Below are 15,200 nucleotides of genomic sequence, written 5' to 3' on the forward strand. Positions count from 1 at the left end.
TCATCGCTCACCCCTCACTCCCTGCTCCCCTCACTGTCTCTGGCCCCTCTCTCTGATGGTGTTGTTTGATCTCTTCCCCAGCTCCAGCCTCTCTGACTCTGGATCCGAGCACAGCGCATCCCCGGCCCTTCCTGTTTGAGGACCGGACCAGTGTGAGACTCGGAGACACAGAGCAGCTGCCCCCTGACCCCCCGGAGAGATTTGATCCCTGGGATCAGAGGGATTCACATCAGGGAGACATTGTGTGGCTGATTCGCGGAAGAGGTTATTTCACCGCCACCTCCCCCTCACGGACCCTCCTCTCCCCGAGTGTGAATCCCTGGAAGATCAGAGTTTTCCTGGACTATGAGGGTGGACAGGTGTCATTTTACAATGCAGACACCATGTCCCATCTCCACACTTTCACCCACACTTTCACTGAGAGGGTCATTCCCATGGTCTGTTCGGGAGGGAATGACGATTTGAAAAATTCCGCCCCGCTGACAATCTGAGGGATTAAAGGGCACTGACAGATCCATCTCATAATTTCTCCCTGTCCCCATGCCTCCTGCCAGCTGTAAACTGACAGGTCTCAGTCACAGGTGGAGAGAGAAGCCAGGTTAACATTCCGGGAATAAACCCTGTATCAGAACTGGGAACTGAAAGATCAGCAAGGAGCTGTGTAGGGCTAGGGGAAAGAAGGAGGGGGAGAGAAGAAACAAATAGAAGCTCAGGGGAGTTGTTCCAGGGGCCCAGCAAATCATTTCTCCTGAGTGTGATTGAGGAACTAATGGGGGCTGGGTGGTGAGGGATTGGAAGGGAAATTGCAACAGATGCCACACTCTGTAAATTACCAGAAGTTTGTCTTATTCTAGCGTGGTGAGGTGAGTGTGAAAGCCCTTGGCATTACAGCCACATTTCATCGATGAAAGTTAAAAATTTCACAACACCAGGTTATAGTCCAACAGGTTTAATTGGAAACACTAGCTTTTGGAGCGCCGCTCCTTCATCAGTGTCCAAATCATGACGTTTCATCGAGTGTGGTATCAAGGAAACCGAGCAAATCTGGAGTCTGTGGCAAGTGGGCGTGGAGGGAGTCAAACTTTCCACTGTTTACCTGGCACATGGGAAGAAGAACATGAACGTCTTCAGTTGCTTCATAGTGACCTTCCCTCAGTAATTAGGTCAGAAGTTGGTATGTTCGATGACTGTGCAATCTTCAACACTATTCATGACTCCGCATATTCTGAAAATTCACATGTCCAAATGCAACAAGACTTTGACAAATATCGAAGCTAAAGCTGACAAGTGTGAATTCAAATTTGTGCCATACAAATACCGAGTCATGACCTTCTCCAATGAGAGTCAGTCCAGCCACTGTCCATTGACATACAATGCCTTCATTGAATTCCCTGCTGAAAACAGCGCAGGGATTACTATTAACCTGAAGTGCAACAGGCCTCACCATATAAATGCAGTGGCTTTCAGATCAGGTCAGTGGCTCAGAATACTGTGAAGACACGCACCTCCCGATTCCTAAAAACTTGTCACTCATCTGCAAGGCACAAGCCAGGAGTGTGATGGATCCACCTCACTTGCCTGCGTGGGTGCAGCTCCAACAATACCCCAGTAGTTTGACACTATCCAAAACAAAGCAGGCCATCTGACTGTCCTACATCAACAAATACCCTGCTGCCTTCACAACCAATGTTCAGTAACAGCAGTGTGTACTATTGACAAACGGAACTGCAGAAATTCACCAAACAGCCTTGGACAGCACCTTGCAAACCCACGATTGCTTCCGTCTAGAACGACAAAGCAGCAGATACATGGGAACACCACCACCTGAAAATTAGCTCCAAATCGCTCACCAACCTGACTTGGAAACTTGTCATCGTTGCTGAGTGGAAACCCAAGAATTCCGTCCCTCAGAGTGTTGTGAGTCGACCTACAGCACATGGACTGGAGCGGTTCAAGAAGAGAGCTCACCAACGTCTCAAAGGCAACGAGGGATGGCCCAGAAGGCAACTCATCTGTCCTTTGAGCAAGTAAAAGAATGAACATCTGTGAACATTTCCACCATCAAACTTCCCAATTCTCACCTTCTTCATAGTGATGGGGATTCTTAGTGGTATGGTTTTCAGCATGAGACTCTGAATGACCTTCGTAGGAGGGAATGGGAGGTGGCAAACCAGTTGCTGCTGTGATATTTGGCTCTCTTCAGTTTCGACTCAGATAATGAGCAAGTGCCATTTTCATGCTGCCTGGCCCAATGAGTGTTTCCATCATTTTTAGGTTAATGTCTGCAACTGTGATAAACCTGTCAATTTCACTTCGTTGGAAATCTCATCATGCTGCAGCAATGTCCTTACATGGTAAAGGAACGCTGACAAAGTGGACTGGATTTGCACAGGTCTATGAATATTATTATTTATAGTTAGTAATATATAAATCATTAGTTATTGTTAATATGTAAATATTGTCATATTAAGGTAGGTAATATGTCATAAAATTGAAAAGAAGGAAACACATATGATGCTTTTAAAACAGTAAACAGGACTTCAGCCTTTCCAACATTTATGTGGTGTGAGACTGCAGTGAAGACTGATTGGACTATCTGTGTTGGTTATGATGTGCAACTCATTGTATTGATCAGGGCATCCACACATAACGTTTCTCACCATGAAAATATTTGTTCTGCAGAATATTGGTTGAGTTAAAAAAAATCATTTATTTCTGGTTTAATGTTCTTTCTCATCACTGTCCACATTAGTGAAAAGAACCCCTGACTTACAAATATATATGTCATTTTGTTGATAGCATGATAAAGTACACTGTTCCATACAGCCTTTTCACATTTCTGTGTTATGTTGTATTTGAGGTTGGGGAAGTGTGTCCTAATCACGGGTCTGCTTGGCACAGAGTCTTCAATCAAAAATGCTGCAGCAAAACTGAGCAAGAATCTACGTTTAAGAACAAAAGATGACAAGAATCAAAAGAATGATAGAGTCGTTGAGGCAGCAAATCATCAAGTCGAAGAAAACAGAAACAGCCCCTTTGGTTCAACTCATCCATGTCAACGAAGTTTCCCAAACTAATCTCGGCCCATTTTCAAAATATGTTTTTGGAAACTTTCCTGAAACTTTCTACAGTTCTGGCCAATTTGTGACACTTATTTAACAGTTTGAAACATCGTTAATCATTTGGATGGCTCGCTGCTGTTTGTTTCTTTGTGCAGCAGGACCCGGTGCCGTTCTGTCTGCGACCTCCTTTGTTTGGTGAATTAGTTGTTAGGGATATTCTGTCCAGGATAACTGTTGCCTTTGATATTATGTTAACATTATAAGTATCTCTGGCTGCTGCTTTTGCATTGTGTTTTGTTGTCCATATTTGTGACTGGAATTTTACTTGGCCAATGTACCCAGCATCCCTTGCTGTCTGATCACACTATCGTTTAACCTGTATTTTAACAGCCAAGAACTTATCAAAACTGTCTTCCCAGCAGTGCCAAGGGGATCAAAACTGAGGCCTGGAAAGCAGGCAGCCATTCTAGAAGGAACCACCACATAACATGAGCCGCAAGTTAAATTTCATTTTCATCTGTTAAAGTTTTGTTTCAAATTGAAAAAGTCCATATGGATGATGTAAGTAGTTTGCAAAACCAAAGCAAATATGGAATTTCATAAATGCTCACTGAAAGTTTCTGGAGGAAGCAGGGAGACAGGAACAGACGTAAGTCACTCAACACATTAAGTCTGTTTGGTCACTCAATACTATCATGGGCTGATCGAACATTACAATGCTTTTTACACACCCAATCCACATTATCCAATACTTGAATGATAACCTGAAAATTATCAATTTCTACATTAATCATACACAAGTATTGAAGTTCCACAGTCCTATGTGGGACACAATTCCCAAGGTTCAAAACTTTCTAAGTAAAAAATAATTCTCTTAATCTTCAGAAAACAAGTGCCATCTCCCTTTATATTTTTATAGGCATGTGAGAAACGAAGCTCACTCACTTCAATAATTTCAGTCCGAGATAAGATCTGAATCAGTAATGTTATTTATTTCACTCTTGCAAGAGGGGTGTGGTGTCTACTGTGTACAAAGGCAGTCACAGACACGCACACACTGAATTCAACTAGTACACAATATTTATATAATTTGTTTCCCTTCTCTCCTCCCATTGCTCCTCCCCTGTTTACATCTCCCACTTCTCTAAGACCGGCGCCCATTACTCTTGTTTGTCTCTTGCCTTATCTGGCCCTGTCTGTGACAAAACGCTTATTTCTGGCCTCACAAGGCCGTTTGACCATCTCCCTCTGTGGTCCATTGTTAGGTATACCCTCCTTCACTACCATCCGTTTCCCTTACTTATTATGACCTCATGACCTCTTGATTGTGGTTTGTTCTTGTTTTTGCAGAAGCGGGAAATAGATGCTTCTAACTACTGTTTGTACAGTACCCCCTAGCTTAAACCCCTCCCCTCACAGCACCTTATCTATTTGTCTGTAACATCTATCATTGTTTGCAGGCACATTTCATTCTTGCATGCACATTTTAGCGAATACAAAAACAATTATGTATATCCTTCACATAGTTTTCATTCTTGTTGACTCAGCTCTTAGTGAAACAATTATACACTAGTGTGAGTTCATTTACCTTGCATAAGTAATTATGATTGCAGAAGTAACACTAGAACATAGAACATAGAACAATACAGCACAGAACAGGCCCTTCGGCCCACGATGTTGTGCTGAACATTTGTCCTAGCTTAAGCACCCATCCATGTACCTATCCAATTGCCACTTAAAGTTCGCCAATGATTCTGACTCTGCCACTCTCACAGGCAGCGCATTCCATGCCCCCACCACTCTCTGGGTAAAGAACCTACCCCTGACATCTCCCCTATACCTTCCACCCTTCATCTTAAGTTTATGTCCCCTTGTAACACTCTGTTGTACCTAGGAAAAATGTTTCTGATTGTCTACTCTATCTATTCCCCTGATCAGCTCATACACCTTTATCAAGCCACCCCTCATCCTTCTCTGTTCCAATGAGAAAAGGCCTAGCACGCTCAACCTATGCTTGTACGACCTATTCTCCATTCCAGGCAACATCCTGGTAAATCTTCTCTGCACCCTCTCCAAAGCTTCCACATCTTTCCTAAAGTGAGGCGACCAGAACTGCACACAGTATTCCAAATGTGGCCTAACCAAAGTCCTGTACAGCTGTAACATCACTTCACGACTCTTGAATTCAATCCCTCTGCTAATGAACGCTAATGCACCATCGGCCTTCTTGCAAGCTCTATCCACCTGAGTGGCAACTTTCAAAGATCTATGAACATAGACCCCAAGATCCCTCTGCTCCTCCACCTTACTAAGAACCCTACCGTTAACCCTGTATTCCGCATTCTTATTTGTCCTTCCAAAATGGACAACCTCACACTTGGCAGGGTTGAACTCCATCTGCCACTCCTCAGCCCAGCTCTGCATCATATCTAAGTCCCTTTCCAGCCGACAACAGCCCTCCTCACTATCCACAACTCCACCAATCTTCGTATCATCTGCAAATTTACTGACTCACCCTTCGACTCCCTCTTCCAAGTCATTAATAAAAATTACAAACAGCAGAGGATCCAGAACTGATCCCTGCGGAACTCCACTTGTAACTGGGCTCCAGGCTGAATATTTACCATCTACCACCACTCTCTGACTTCGATCGGTTAGCCAGTTTTCTATCCAACTGGCCAAATTTCCCTCTCTCCCATGCCTCCTGACTTTCCGCATAAGCCTACCATGGGAAACCTTATCAAATGCCTTACTAAAATCCATGTATACTACATCCACTGCTCAACCCTCATCCACATGCTTGGTCACCTCCTCAAAGAATTCAATAAGACTTGTAAGGCAAGACCTAACCTTCACAAATCCGTGCTGGCTGTCCCTAATTAAGCAGTGTCTTTCCAGATACTCGAGGAGAAAGTGAGGTCTGCAGATGCTGGAGATCAAAGTTGAAACTTTATTGCTGGAACAGCACAGCAGGTCAGGCAGCATCCAGGGAACAGGAGATTCGACGTTTCGGGCACAGGCCCTTCTTCAGGAATGATTCATAAATCCTATCCCTCAGTACCCTTTCCATTACTTTGCCTACCACCGAAGTAAGACTAACTGGCCTGTAATTCCCGGGATTATCCCTATTCCCTTTATTGAACAGGGGCACAACATTCGCCACTCTCCAGTCCCCTGGTACCAGCCCTGTTGACAGTGAAGACGAAAAGATCATTGTCAACGGCTCTGCAATTTCCTCTCTTGCTTCCCACATAATCCTAGGATATATCCCGTCAGGCCCGGGGGACTTGTCTATCCTCAAGTTATTCAAAATGTCCAACACATCTTCCTTCCTAACAAGTATCTCCTCTAGCTTACCAGTCCATTTCACACTCTCCTCTTCAACAATACGGTCCCTCTCGTTTGTAAATACTGAAGAAAAGTACTCATTCAAGACCTCACTTATCTCTTCCGACTCAATACACAGTCTCCCACTACTGTCCTTGATTGGACCTACCCTCGTTCTCGTCATTCTCATGTTTCTCACATACGCATAAAATACCTTGGGGTTATCCTTGATCCTATCCGCCAAAGATTTTTCATGCCCTCTCTTAGCTCTCCTAATCCCTTTCTTCAGCTCCCTTCTGGCAATCGTGTATCCCTCCAATGCTCTGTCTGAACTTTGTTTCCTCAACCTTATGTAAGCCCCCTTCTTCCTCTTTACAAGACATTCAACCTCCCTCGTCAACCAAGGTTCCCTCACACGACCATCTCTTTCCTGCCTGACAGGTACATACATATCAAGGACACGTCGTATCTGTTCCTTGAAAAAGTTCCACATTTTCACGACATCCTTCCCTGACAGCCTATGCTCCCAACTTATGCTCCTCAGATCCTGTCTTACAACATCGTATTTACCCTTCCTCCAATTGTAAAACCTACCCTGTTGCTCGCACCTATCTCTCTCCATAACCAAGGTGAAAGTCACAGAATTGTGGTCACCATCACCAAAATGTTCACCCACTAACAAGCCCATCACTTGTCCCGGTTCGTTACCAAGTACCAAATCCAATATGGCCTCCCCTCTGGTCGGGCAATCTACATACTGAGTTAGAAAAGCTTCCTGTACACACTGCACAAACACTGCCCCATCCAATCTCCTTGAACTAAAGAGCTTCCAATCAATGTTTGGGAAGTTTGAATCACCCATGACTACTATCCTGTGGCTTCTGCACCTTTCCAAAATCTGTTTCTCAATGTTTCTCCACATCTCTGCTGCTATTGGGGGGCCTATAGTAAACACCCAACAAGGTGACTGCACCTTTCCTATTTCTGACTTCAGCCCATACTACCTCCAAAGGCAGATCCCCCTCGAACTGCCTTTCTGCAGCCGTTATACCATTTCTAATTAGCAACGCCACCCCCCCTCCTTTTTTAACACCCTCCCTAATCTTACTGAAACATCTGTAACCAGGAACCTCCAACAACCATTCCTGTCCCTCTTCTATCCATGTTTCCGTGATGGCCACAATATCGTAGTCCCAGGTACCGATCCACGCCTTAAGTTCACCCACCTTATTTCTGATACTCCTTAGAAGAAGAAGAAGAAGAAGAAGAAGAAGAAGAAGAAGAAGAAGAATACAGCGCAGTACAGGCCCTTTGGCCCTCGATGTTGCGCCGATCCAAGCCCACCTAACCTATACTAACCCACTATCCTCCATATACCTATCCAATGCCCGCTTAAATGCCCATAAAGAGGGAGAGTCCACCACTGCTACTGGCAGGGCATTCCATGAACTTACGACTCGCTGAGTGAAGAACCTACCCCTAACTTCAGTCCTATATCTACCCCCCTTAATTTAAAGCTATGCCCCCTTGTAATACCCGACTCCATACGTGGGAAAAGGTTCACACTGTCAACCCTATCTAACCCCCTAATCATCTTGTACACCTCAATCAAGTCACCCCTAAACCTTCTTTTCTCTAATGAAAACAGCCCCAAGTGTCTCAGTCTTTCCTCATACGATCTTCCTTCCATACCAGGCAACATCCTGGTAAACCTCCTCTGCACCCGTTCCAGTGCCTCCACATCCTTCCTATAGTATGGCGACCAAAACTGCACACAATATTCCAGATGCGGCCGCACCAGAGTCTTATACAACTGCATCATGACCTCAGGACTCCGGAACTCAATTCCTCTACCAATGAAAGCCAGTACGCCATATGCCTTCCTCACCCCACTATTTACCTGGGTGGCAACTTTCAGAGATCTGTGTACATGGACACCAAGATCCCTCTGCTCATCCACACTACCAAGTATCCGACCATTAGCCCAGTACCCCATCTTTTTGTTATTCTTCCCAAAGTGAATCACCTCACACTTAGCTACATTGAATTCCATTTGCCACCTTTCTGCCCAGCTCTGCACCTTCTCTATATCCTGCTGTAACCTACCACATACTTCCTCACTGTCAACAACTCCTCCGACTTTCGTATCATCCGCAAACTTGCTCACCCAACCTTCTAATCTCTCTTCCAGGTCATTTATAAAAATGACAAACAGCAATGGTCCCAAAACAGATCCTTGCGGAACACCGCTAGTGACGGCACTCCATGAAGAAACTTTGCCATCAACTACTACCCTCTGTCTTCTTCCATCCAGCCAATTCCTAATCCAAACCTCCAACTCACCCTCAATGCCATATCTCCGTATTTTCTGCAGTAGCCTACCATGGGGAACCTTATCAAACGCCTTACTAAAATCCATATATACCACATCTACCGCTTTCCCCTCATCAACCTCCTTCGTCACCTTTTCAAAGAATTCAATAAGGTTTGTGAGGCACGACCTGCCCTTCACAAAACCATGCTGACTATCCTTGATCACATTATTCCTATCCAGATGTGCATAAATCCTATCCCTTACAATTCTCTCTAAGACTTTGCCCACAACAGAAGTGAGACTCACCGGCCTATAGTTACTAGGGTTATCCCTACTCCCCTTTTTGAACAAGGGAACCACATTTGCTATCCTCCAGTCTTCTGGCACTACTCCTGTAGACAAAGAGGACATAAAAATCAAGGCCAATGGCTCTGCAATCTCCTCCCTTGCTTCCCAAAGAATCCTAGGATAAATGCGATCAGGCCCAGGGGACTTATCTATTTTCACCTTTTCCAGGATTTCCAACACCTCTTCTCTCCATACCTCAAAGCCATCCATTCTACTTATTTGTGACTCAGTATTCACATCGACGACAATGCCCTGTTCCTGAGTAAATACTGAAGAAAAGTATTCATTCAGTGTCTCCCCAATCTCTTCTGCCTCCACACGCAACTTCCCACTACTATCCTTGACTGGACCTATTCCTACCCTAGTCATTCTTTTATTCCTAACATACCTATAGAAAGCCTTAGGGTTTTCCCTAATCCTACCGACTAAGGACCTTTCATGTCCCCTCCTTGCTGCTCTTAGCTCTCTCTTCAGGTCCTTCCTGGCTACCCTATAACTCTCAATCGCCCCAATTGAACCTTCACGTCTCATCTTGAGATAGGCCGCCCTCTTCCATTTAACAAGGGATTCCAATTCCTTATTAAATCACGGCTCCCTCGCACGACCCTTTCCTCCCTGCCTGACAGGTACATAATTATCAAGGACACTCAATAGTTGCTCTTTGAACAAGCTCCACATATCATTTACACTCTTGCCTTGGAGTCTACTTTTCCAAGCCACACATCCTAAGTCATGCCTCACCGCATCATAATTTCCCTGACCCCAGCTATAACTCTTGCCCTGTAGTACACACTTATCCCTCTCCATCACGAGAGTAAAAATCACCGAATTATGGTCACTATCCCCAAAGTGCTCACCTACCTCTAATTCTAACACCTGGCCTGGTTCGTTACCCAGAACCAAATCCAGTATGGCCTCACCTCTTGTTGGCCTGTCTACATATTGTGTCAGGAAACTCTCCTGCACACATTGAACAAACACTGACCCATCTAACGAACTTGAGCTATAGCTTTCCCAATCAATATCAGGAAAGTTAAAGTCTCCCATAACAACCACCCTATTACTGTCACTCATCTCCTGAATCACCTTCCCTACCCTTTCTTCAATGATTCTAGGACTATTAGGAGGCCTGTAAAAGACTCCTAACAGGGTGACCTCACCTTTCCTATTCCTAACCTCAGCCCAAACTACCTCAGATGGCAAGTCCTCATCCATCGTCCATTCCACCACTGTAATACTATCTTTGACAAGCAATGCCACACCTCCCCCTCTTTTACCCCCACCTCTGACCCTACTAAAACATTTAAATCCTGGAACCTGCAACAGCCAATCCTGTCCCTGTTCTAGCCATGTCTCCGTAATAGCCACAACATCGAAGTCCCAGGTACCAACCCACGCTGCAAGTTCACCTACCTTATTTCGTATACTTCTTGCATTGAAGTATACACACTTCAAGCCACTTTCCTGTTTACAGGCACCCTCCTTTGAAATTGATGCCATGTTCCTAACCTCCCTACACTCCAGGCCCTGCACCCTGAAGCTACAATCTGGGTTTCCATGCCCCTGCAGAGTTAGTTTAAACCCCGCCCAAGAGCACTAGCAAACCTCCCCCCAAGGATACTGGTGCCCCTCAGGTTCAGGTGTAGACCATCCTGTTTATAGAGGTCCCACCGTCCCCAGAAAGAACCCCAGTTATCCAAAAACCGGAATCCCTCCCTCCTGCACCATCCCTGTAGCCACGCATTTAAGTGTTCTCTTTCCCTATTCCTCGAATCTCTATCACGTGGCACGGGTAACAAACCAGAGACAACAACTCTGTTCGTTCTAACTCTGAGCGTCCTACCTAGCTCCCTGAAAGCCTGTCTAACATCCTCGGCACTCCTCCTACCTATGTCGTTGGTGTCAATATGGACCACGACTTCGGGCTGCTCCCCCTCCCCCTCCAGGACCCGGAAAACACGATCAGAGACATCACGTACCCTTGCACCTGGGAGGCAACATACCAAACGTGAGTCTCTCTCATTCCCACAAAACCGCCTATCTGTGCCCCGAACTATCGAGTCCCCAATTCCTACTGCTCTGCTCTTCTTCACCCTTCCCTTCTGAGTAACGGGGACAGGCTCCGTGCAAGAGACCTGAGCCCCGTTACTTACCCCTGGTAAGTCATCCCCCCCACAAGTATCCAAAACGGTATACTTGTTCTTGAGGGGAATGGCCGCAGGGGGTCCCTGCACTGGCTGCTTCCTCCCAGTCCCCCTCACTGTCACCCATCTATCTGCCATCTTTGGAGTTACTACTTCCCTATAACTCTGATCTATGACCCCCTCTGCCTCCCGAATGATCCGAAGTTCATCCAACTCCAGCTCCAGTTCCCTAACACGGTCTTGGAGGAGCTGGAGATGGGTGCACTTCCTGCAAGTGTAATCGGCAGGGACGTCGATGGCATCCCTCACCTTGCATTGAAGTATACACACTTGAGCCCATCTCTATGTCCGCAAGTACTCCCTGTCAGTGCTACCTTCTCCACAGCCTCCCTACATTCTTGGACATCCTGACAAACAGCTAGCCTACTTGCTGGACTACAAGTCCGGATCCCATTCTCCTGCCAAATTAGTTTAAACCCCCCCCGAAGAGTGCTAGCAAACCTACCCCCCAGGATGTTGGTGCCCTTCTGGTTCAAGTGCAACCCGTCCTGCTTGTACAGGTCCCACCTTCCCCAGAATGCAGTCCAATTGTCCAAATACCTGAAGCCCTCCCTCCTACACCATCCTTGCAGCCACGTGTTCACCTGCACTCTCTCCCTATTCCTTGCCTCACTGTCACGTGGCACCGGCAACAGCCCAGAGATGGCGACTCTGTCTGTCCTAGCTTTTAGCTTCCAGCCTAACTCCCTGAGCTCCTGAATGACCTCCCCACCCCTCTTCCTACCTATGTCGTTGGTGCCAACGTGCACCATGACTTCTGGCTGCACACCCTCCCCCTTAAGGATTCTGAAGACACGGTCCGAGACGTCTCGGACCCTGGCACCCGGGAGGCAACAAACCATCCGAGAGTCTCGCCCATGTCCACAGAACCGCCTGTCCATCCCTCTAACTAAAGAGTCTCCTATAACTAGTGCTCTCCTCCTCTCCCCCTTTCCCTTCTGAGCCTCAGAGCCGGACCTCGTGCCAGAGACCCGGTCACTGCAGCTTACCCCTGCTAGGCCGTCCCCCCCAACAATATCCAAAGCGGTATACTTATTGTTTAGGGGAACGACCACAGTGGATCCCTGTACTGCCTGCTTCCTCCCCTCCCACATCTAACTGTTACCCAGCTACCTCTGTTCTCTGGCGTAACTATGTCCCTGTAGCTTCTATCTATCACCCTCTCAGCCTCTCGAATAATCCTCAGTTCATCCAACTCCTGTTCCAGTTCCCTAACTCGTTCTGTGAGGAGCAGGATCTGACTGCATTTCCTGCAGATGAAGTTGGCAGGAGTACTTTACCTATATCCCACAGGCATCTAGCCAAGAAACACTTTTCTGCATATACCCTGTCATGGCTGTAAGTACATAATAAATTTCAATGAAATTATTTCTCAGTGTTCAAAATCCTGCAGAATACAAACCCCGTTTTCTCGTCTCTCTTCAAAAGACAATTCCACAATCCAGGAACTAGGAGAAAGTGAGGACTGCAGATGCTGGAGAGTCAGAGTTGATAAAGTATGGTGCTGGAAAAAGCACAACATGTCAGGCAGCATTGAAGGAGCAAGAGAATCAACTTTTCAGTCATAATCCTTCGACAGGACTGGCGAGGGGAAGGGCGCTGAGAAATAAATTGCGTGTGGTCCACCTGGGTACAGGGAGGTTGGTGATTGGTGGGCAAAGTTAGGACATGGTAGTGATAGGTCAGTGGGAAGTGTGGAGCAGATAGTTGGCAAGGATGATGGGCAGATAGGTCAGTACATGAAGGCGGAGCTGAATTGGAGTTTTGGATTGGGAAGGGGGAGGAGTGATTTAGAAACTGGTGAATTCAATGTTGAGGTCATGTGGTTTTCGGGTCCAGGGGCTGAAGATGAGGTGTTCCTCCCCTAGTCTTCGGGTGGCATTGTGTAGGCGGTGGAGGAGGCCCAGAATGGACATATCATCGGGAGAGTGTGAGGGGGAGTTGAAGTGGATGGCCAAAGGAAGGTGGAGTTGGTTGGTGTGTAAGGACCAGAGACAAACCATTCCAAGAGTTTGTCCTCACTCTCTCCCATGTAGAGGAGACCACATCAAGAGCAACGGTTGCAGTAAATGAGGTTTGAGGACACAAAAGTAAATTCCTGTCAGAATTTGTCTCGGCACTCACCACATACGTTGAAGACATCACCCATACTATCCACCTTGACTTCCGATTCCCTGATCACCAACACCTCATCTTCACTGTGGGCATCCAGTCCATCTACATCTGCATTTCCAATGAGGAAAGCCTAAAATCCCTCCTTTTCTTCCTCCCCCATCGATCCACACAGTACCCCTCCAATGACACTCTCATTCGATTGGCAGCACTGGTCCTCATCTTTAACAACTTCTTCTTTCAATCCTCCCACTTCCTACAAACCAGAGAGGGGGCTATGAGAAGCCGCATGGGTCTTAGCTATGTCTGCCTCTTCGTAGGATACATAGAACAGTCCCTCTTCCATAGCTACACTGACACCATCCCCCACAGTTTCCTCCGCTACAATGATGACAGTATGATGCCATGTTATGCTCCCATGAGGAACTTGAACGGTTCGTTCACCACACCAACAGCTGCCACCCTGACCTTAAATTCACCAAGATCAGCTCTGATGCCTCCCTCCCCTTCCTGCACCTCTCTGTCTCTGGCAACTGACTCAACACTGACACATACTTCAAACTCACCAACTCCCACTGCTACCTTGACTATACTTCCTCCCAACGCCCCACCCAACTGCCAAAACATGATCCCCTACTCCCCATTGCTCTTCCTCTGCTGTATCTGCTCTCAGGATGAGCAATTCCACTCCAGGACATCCCAGATGTCCTCCTACCTCAAGGACCATAATTTCCCTTCCCCTGTGATCAACAGTGCCCTCAATTGTTTCTCTTCTATTTCCTGCACCACCGCACTCGATACTCCAACCCCCCCCCCCCCCCCCTCAATCCCAACAAGGATAGATTCCCCTTGGTTCTCACATGCCACTCCAACAGTTGTCAATACAGTGTATCATACTCCACCAGTTTTGCCACCTACTGTCATATCCCACATCAAAAATATATTTCCCTCCCCACTCCTATCTGTATTCCGTAGGGATTGTTCCCTTCACGACTCCCTTGTTAGGTCCACACTCCCAATCAGACCCCTCTCCACAATTGGCACTTCCCTTGCCACCAAAAGAGTGCAAAACCTGTGCCAACACCTCCCCCTACCACCCATTCCAACCCCACAACCCCCACTTTACCCACCTCACATCCATTCAAGGCCTCGAAGGATCATTTCAAATCTGGCAGAGATTTAGTTGTATAACCTTGAACCTCATTTACTGCAATGTTGCTCTTGATGTGGTCTCCTCCACGCTGCTGATACCAAGCACGAACTCACAGAACGGTTCAAGGAAATTTCAGGCCCTTACACACCAACCAACCCCACCTTCCTGTGGCCATCTACTTCAACTCCCTCTCCCACTCCCCCAATGACATGTCTATTCTGAGCCTCCTCCACCGCCTACACAAGGCCACCCGCAACTGGAGGAAGAACACCTCATCTTCCTCCTCAGGAGCCTACAACCACACAGTCTCAACAGTGAATTCCTAGTTTACACAGCTCCCCTTCCCCACCCGATTCCAAATCCTACCCTGCCTCAGCTCCACCCTTTTGACCTGATTTACCTGTCCATTTTCTTCCCAACTGTGTACTCCACACTTCTTACTGACCTATCACCATCACTTCCTAACTTTGTCCACCTACCTTTCCCCAGTCCTACTACCCCATTTATTTCTCATGCCCCTTCCCCCCGTAATGCCTGAAGAAGGAAAATGCTCAAAATGTTGAGTGTCTTGCTACTCAAATGCTGCCTGAGCTGTTGTGCTTTTTCCAGCACTATGCTTTATCAATCCCACCAACAAGGCTACAAGACTGTCTCTATCTTTGGCAATATTACGGTGTACT

At 46.6% G+C, this 15,200-nt stretch overlaps 1 protein-coding gene across 1 annotated transcript in view; it reads left to right on the top strand.

The window, feature by feature from the left end:
* The window catches only part of LOC122547595 (uncharacterized), a 715,380-nt gene that overhangs the window by 348,020 nt on the left and 352,160 nt on the right, over positions 1-15,200 (top strand).

Source organism: Chiloscyllium plagiosum, unplaced genomic scaffold (assembly GCF_037043375.1).
Source record: "Chiloscyllium plagiosum isolate Xiang-an unplaced genomic scaffold, Cpla_swu_hap1 HiC_scaffold_35, whole genome shotgun sequence".
Taxonomy (NCBI): domain Eukaryota; kingdom Metazoa; phylum Chordata; class Chondrichthyes; order Orectolobiformes; family Hemiscylliidae; genus Chiloscyllium; species Chiloscyllium plagiosum.